Below are 7,500 nucleotides of genomic sequence, written 5' to 3' on the forward strand. Positions count from 1 at the left end.
CAAATTTTTTGGTTTGCAGTCTTGACTATCTGTTGAGAAAAAGGAGCTCTCGTATGAGGAAGAATCCCACTGGAACCTTACCTGGCCAAAGCGAAACTGAGAACTAAGTGTGCTTTCAGAGCTGATTTATATCTCATTAGCTACACGTAAGCTCAAGACGACCAAGCAATTAGCATTTCTGTAAGTGTATAACGAGCGCCGGTTAGTGTTACTAGAGACTGGTGATGCGTTGGCAGAGTGGAATTGGGAATAGTTATATTTACTATGAAGGTTAGGACACATGAATTTCGTATATATCACACAATACACAATATATATATATATATATATATATATTATATATATATATATATATATATATATATATATATATATCTATATATATATAAATATATATATATATATATATATTATATATATATAATATATCAATTCAAGCTACAAATGTCCTTTAATATCTAAATTCACTTTAACCAATCCCAAATGATATATTTTTCATATATGTACCGAAGGGGAATTTTTTAATTGATAATAATTTCGTCCCCCCATGGGATCGAACCACCGTCCAAGTGGACGGGACGAAATCAGGACAGTCAGATTCTAATTACGAAGCATCCAGATCGAGGGTGATTTGTAAGGTCAGAATCGATATGAACTTATAGCGTCTCTGTTGGCTGATTGGATAGCGTCACTGACTGTCCTGATTTCGTCCCCGTCCACTTGGACGGTGGTTCGATCCCATGGGGGGACGAAATTATTATCAATTAAAAAATTCCCCTTCGGTACATATATGAAAATATATCATTTGGGAGGTAAAGTGAATTTAGATATTAAAGGACATTTGTAGCTTGAATTGATATATAAATGGATCACGGTTCGATGTGATAATTATTCATAACAAAAGGCTACGTGCTGTCAAACGCTCGAATTGGCCAACATGGTAGACGGGGTTCCATATCGATTCTAATTACGAAAGCATCCAGATCGAGGGTGATTTGTAAGGTCAGAATCGATATGAACTTATAGCGTCTCTGTTGGCTGATTGGATAGCGTCACTGACTGTCCTGATTTCGTCCCGTCCACTTGGACGGTGGTTCGATCCCATGGGGGGACGAAATTATTATCAATTAAAAAATTCCCCTTCGGTACATATATGAAAATATATCATTTGGGAGGTAAAGTGAATTTAGATATTAAAGGACATTTGTAGCTTGAATTGATATATAAATGGATCACGGTTCGATGTGATAATTATTCATATATATATATATATATATAATATATATATATATTATATCTATATATATATATATATATATATATATATATATCACATATATACATATATATATATATATATATATATTATATAATATATCTATATCATATTATATCATATATAAATAATATATACATAGATAGAGAGAGAGAGAGAGAGAGAGAGAGAGAGAGAGAGAGAGAGAGAGAGAGAGAGAGAGCATTTCACTGACGCCATAAAAGAAATTAAAGGTTACCTAATTCGTAGTTCTCACAGGAAATCAAACCCCTAATAAATATATATATATGAAAATTATTGGGATCTTACTAATATACCCAACCAATTAAAAACCTTGTATTATTTGCCAATTAGATTTCCACGTCTTATAACAGAGCAGTCTGAAGATTAATCTTTAGGTTTACTTCCATAAAACGGGACAATCAAAATTACATATCACTCAGTTACGTTCCAGCAGCGCAGTAATAACTCCCAGTTTAATTGAAGATGAAATCAATAAAGCTCACTTCACCTCAAGAAATATGTAATATATGAATTATCATGATTACAATTTGCATTAAGTAAGGAAGAATTAATTATCTAGCATCTGTTATATGCAATGAAAGAAAAAATATAGACAAAAAAACAAAAATGATGATATTAACATATGTCACTGGAACAATTAATCCTCATATTATATATATATATATATATATATATATATATATATATATATATATATATAATATATATATATATATTATATATATATTATATATATATATATATATATATATAATATATATATATATATATATATATATATATATATATATATATATATATATATATATATATATATAGATATATATATATATATATATATATATATATATATATATATATATATATATATATATAATGAGGATTAATTGTTTCAGTGTCATATGTTAATATCTTAATTTTTCTGTTTTTTTAATTATATTTTATCCTTCATTAAATATAACAGTTGCTAGATAATTATTTCCTCATTACTTAATTCAAATTGTAATCATGATAATTCATATATTACATATTTCTTGAGGTGAAGTGAGCTTTATTGATATCATCTTCAAATAAACTGGAAGTTATTACTGCGCTGCTGGAACGTAACTGACTGATATGTAATTTTGATTTGCGTTTTATGAAGTAACCGAGAAATTAATCTTCAGGCTGTTCTGTTATAAGACGTGGAAAGCTAATTGGCGAAGAACACAGGTTTTTATTGGTGTGTTAGTAAGATCCTATAATCATCCTATATATTAGGTTGTTTTATTTTTCCTGTAAGAACTACGAATACGAAAACTTTAATTTCTTTTATGGCGTCACTTAATCGGTTCTCTCTCTCTCTCTCTTTCTCTCTCTCTCTCTCTCTCTCTGTATCTGTTTCCTGCTTTGATAGCATTCCTGAAGGGTACCTCCACGCCAGGAACTGGAATGCGATGCAGTACTATATTCCAAGATTTTGCGAACCTGAAAAGTGAAACGGCATTAGAATAACAGCATCCCTTACAGGAAGATCTTATGTCAGGATATACTATAAGTTTATAAGCCTTTTTCCATTGAATTTATTAGCTTCAGGTGTGTTTATAAGGGTAGATACTTTGTAGAGGCATACTAAGGTTTCTTTGAGATCCACCTTTTGTGCTGCGGTAATTTTTTTTGTTTTTATATATATATACTGAAGGCCTTTGGAGTGTTGTGTGCCTTACAGGTTTATAAGGGGAGTATTTCCTTGAGACAAACCACTTTAGATGTTTAAGTAAGATGGGTTTTTATAGGGCATTTCTTTCATGTTTTAGTTAGAAATCTACCAGGCTGATCCCTGTGGGTTCTTGTAAGGGTTATTCTTATAGGTAATTGGTCAAGCTTGTTTCAAGGAGGATGTAATTCTTCTTAAAGTACTCTGCTCTATTTTATTGCAACTTTTGTAGGTAAAATCGTTATTTGTTATCGTATTTCCATTTGCTTATAATTTTCCTTTTTGTTTAATTTTTTTTATTATTATTTTAGATACTGGGATTTTCAAATGCAAGCTAATGGATTTTAAGGCATCGAACGCACATAGTATAATAATAACTACAATATTGGTAATATATATGTATGCGGAGTACACTTTCAAACAAGCAGCAGTGAATATGACTGTTGTATCAGCTGCGCTCGATTTCTTTTAATAGTCCGCGGCCCAAACCCTTGATTTTTGAGGAACCTGTTTCTTGCAGCCTGGGAGTAACTCTTTAAGATTTAGGGGGGTGCCCAGTCATATCCCTTGAGCATTTCGAGATATTAAGCCCTTTCCATCTGATTATTGTTGGACGAGCCCATAATCGAAAAAAATAATTTTCTGTATTTCTCTTTGAATTATATCCGCCGGGGATTAGGTATTTTCCTATTGCTTTCTGTATACTAATATTTTACAAAATATTGACTACGTATATTTTAAGCCATAAAATTTATAAAAGAAAACTATTTATTTTATACTGAAATTTCATGGGTACAACACAAAACTTAGCAGGGAGCAGGGTCATCTTCCACAGCCCAAGACGAAAGCTGTCTTCTTACCTCTGATTGACATGAAACCCTCCGATCCAGATACAATGTTGACTGCCATGATGAAGGTGAAAGAACTTAGAGCTCAAACAGGCCAGACATTCAGCGTCTTGAAGTGTGACCAACAACTCTACAGAGTTGCAGTGCAAATTTCATGGCCAGCCGGAAACTTTCAAAGATATGTACCTTCGTCTTGGTGGGATGCATGCTCTGATGAGCTTTGTGGGGCCATTGGGTCATTGATGACTGAAAGTGGGCTTTCTGATGTTCCTTCAGAAGTGTTTGGAGGGGTTCCTAAGATGCTAAGCGGCAAAGCGTTCCCTCAAAACGTTCGGCGAAGGACGTGATCCGCAGCCTGTTCATTGGTTATCATTTCACGACTGCAGATGACATGATGAAAGCGTTAGATCAGATTGCCACTGAGAGCAGGACAGTGAAACTGTGGGTTGAGATCTTGGTCAAGCCTGTATTGCTGATGATGACGTATATCAGTGCTGAACGCGAGGGTGACTGGCTTCTTCATCTGGTGACATTCCGAAAGATGCTTCTGTATTATTTCGCAGCGGGTCACGTCAGGTCTGCTCGGTATGGTCTATACTATGTCCGTTCAATAGATAAACTCCCATCTCATGTTGAGTGCCTCTTCCTGAAAGGACAACACATCACGCGCCACATATGTGGTATTTGGAATGGACTCTGGAATGACCAATTCATCGAATCGAGCTTCATGAGGTACCGACATAGTTCAGGAGGGATCATAGGCATAACACTTAAGCAGAATGCACTGAAAATATGGGCACTTAGTCGTCACATCTGCTGCAGGATGGAATCCCAGATGCTAGAAATGGAAGTGGAGATGGAGTCCAGCAGGATCCAGTTGCACCACAAAGAGGCGGGCAAGTCAAGGATTCAAGCTGATAGAAAGGACAGAGATGGACTTCGAAGTAAACTTGACTCGAGCATGGATCCCCTTGACCCCAAGCAGCATCCAGATGGAAGCATTGTCAACATTGTCAGTGGGAAGATAGCCCCAGCATCCGTCAACGTCGAAAACTCAGTACTGATCGGAGAGGGAATGTTGGAAGGTTTTGAGAAGACTTGGCCAGGAGGGTTTTACAGCACAATCTCCAAGAAAGTGGAGACTATGGCAGCATCATGCACGTCTGTCAAGAATGGTGACTCAGAAGTGTATGATCTGAATGCCATCTACTCAAGAGTCATTGCATTGTTATCTAGTGACCGAGAGATTGATGTGAAGGATGTCTTCTCTTATGAGCTTGCTCCTGTCCCAACGGCAATGTTCACGAAAAAATGGAATGAGGATTAGTAGATCAAAGTCCATACTCAAGAGGTCCCTCCAAGTAGAAGTCTCTCGAAGGAATACTGGTAATGCAGATGTCACTGTTATATATGGATCGGCCCTTCTTTGGACTATACATTGGCCTACAGATGGTTGCGTAGCTGATTTCGTTGTGAATGTCAAGAAAAGGATAACTGCATATCTAATCAATAATGACGTCTACCTCATCTTCGACAGGTATCATGAGTATAGCATTAAGTCCACAACACGAGATGGAAGAGAGACAGGAGTTACACGGAAACATCACCTTCTTCGAACAACAAAGTTGCCTGCCCAGAAGGTTGTCCTGTCTTCAGTTGTCAACAAGAAACAGCTGATTCAAATCCTATTTGATGAGCTGACTCAAGATAGACTGTTCCATCTGCAGAGTACCAGAGAACACAAGTTGGTTGTCACAGGCGAGGATAGTTGTCCCCTTCAAGTCAGAAACGAAGAAAGAGAGACTCGGTACGATCTGGAAACCCACCAAGAAGAGGCTGATATAATCATAGTCCAACAAGTCTTGCATTGTGTTGGGGAGGCCAGACAAATTGCTGTTATCTCTGACGATACTGATGTTTTCGTTCTGCTCCTGTATCACTACCAAATGGCAGGAGTGGAAGTGCCACTTACCATGGAATCACCGAGCAAGGAAAGGGCAATGTTGGACATCAAGGCGACACAGGCTCAGCATGGGGACATTATGAAGAAGCTGTTACCAGCACATGCTATATCAGGATATGATACCACGGCTTGCTACTTCGGCATTGGTAAAGGAACAGTAGTCAAAATCTGAAAGACGGATGTGACCCATCAGCTATCGGAAATGTTGATGTATCAAACCACTCATTTCATTTCAGCTTGTTACGGGTTCAAGGAAAGACGAGATATGTCACACACCAGACTGCTTGTATGGGGAAAAAAGAGTGGGTAAGGCCACACGTCTCCTCCCAATTTAGCTGCCCTACCACCTACGAGAGAGGCATTCCTTGAAAATGTGAAGAGGGAATATTTTCAGATAGTCTTATGGTGATCAATCGGTGCCAACCCAGAGCTAAGGCCGGAGGAATACGGATGGAAGAGGGACGCAGCAAATAAGACACTATGCCCCACTTCTTTACCAGACAACACAAAACCTGCCCCTGACTACTATTAGAAATGATCAAATGTGGCTGCAAAACTGATTACCCTTGTAGCACCAACAAATGCAGTTGCAGGGTTAATGGTTTACCTTGCACCATATTTTGTGCATGCTTCAGTGTCGGGTGCTGGAGACTTCAGTAGCCTGAACTAGCCACCATGCGTAATTTAGATTGGCAGGGTTTCTCAATCTGACTTTCTGGCAACAGATTTCAGGACTTCCTGTTCTTATTAAATGATACTTTTGAATCAGATAGTTAGCAAGAGGGTTCAAAATAAAAGAGCTCTTCCATATGCCATGTAGATAGCTAGCATTCTTCTTCGGCCAGTTAAAAATATTGCATGAAAGTAAAGTTGTCGGATTTCTCTTCCTTGAAATGACTAGAAAAGTGTTAATTCGCTATAGTTTACATCTAGATTTGATGTTGCTGATTGTATTGTATGAATAAATATCAGAGAAAATAAACCGAGTGCATTTGATCTGAATTTTTAACATGAAAATATGGAAAAAAAGATGTTTGATGAAAATATGAATTTTTTTCTCATTATTTGGACGTATCCAATAGAAAGGGCTTAATATCTCGAAATGTTCAAGGGCACCCCCTAAATCTTAAAGAGCTACCCCCCAGGCTACAAGAAACACCAGAGAAAAAAAACTTTATCCGGCGGAACCAGGTTCACCCCTCTGGGCCCTGGACTATAACATTTTCTCTCTCTTATGATTGCTTCTTCTCTCATATTATATTGCGCCAGCAACTCTCCTGTGTTTTTCATTCTTTCTTCAATCGGCAAGTAAACATTCGTTGTTGGGAATTACTTCACTTAAAAGCATGTAATATGTCGTAAAGTTATTCAAGAGGTTTACGGGGTAATCCTAAGCTGGTAATGAAATGGAGTGTAGGTGGCCCGGAGGTTTATTTACTAGTTAGGCTGTTTCTAGGCCATGTAAAAAAACGCTCAGCGCTACTAAGTAAGATGGCTCCTGATTTATATATATATATATATATATATATAGATATATATATATATATATATATATATATTATATATTATATATATATATATATTCAGGGGGCCATACAAATGTGAGGCAAGTGCAACTTCCACAAATAGTTCTAATGGTTTTGTCTGAGTAGGAGCATCTTGGATGTCATTGTACCTCGTCCAATCCAAACCA

The 7,500-nt window shown here is 36.7% G+C and overlaps 1 protein-coding gene and 1 long non-coding RNA gene across 3 annotated transcripts in view; one reads left to right on the forward strand and one right to left on the reverse strand.

Annotated features, from left to right (window-relative positions):
- LOC135208871 (uncharacterized) overlaps positions 1-7,500 on the forward strand; it is an 81,270-nt gene that overhangs the window by 18,677 nt on the left and 55,093 nt on the right. The gene's annotated exons all lie outside the window — the stretch shown is intronic.
- The window catches only part of LOC135208869 (uncharacterized), a 19,424-nt gene that overhangs the window by 4,379 nt on the left and 7,545 nt on the right, over positions 1-7,500 (reverse strand). The window lies entirely within an intron of this gene.

This window comes from Macrobrachium nipponense, chromosome 35, assembly GCF_015104395.2.
Source record: "Macrobrachium nipponense isolate FS-2020 chromosome 35, ASM1510439v2, whole genome shotgun sequence".
NCBI lineage: Eukaryota > Metazoa > Arthropoda > Malacostraca > Decapoda > Palaemonidae > Macrobrachium > Macrobrachium nipponense.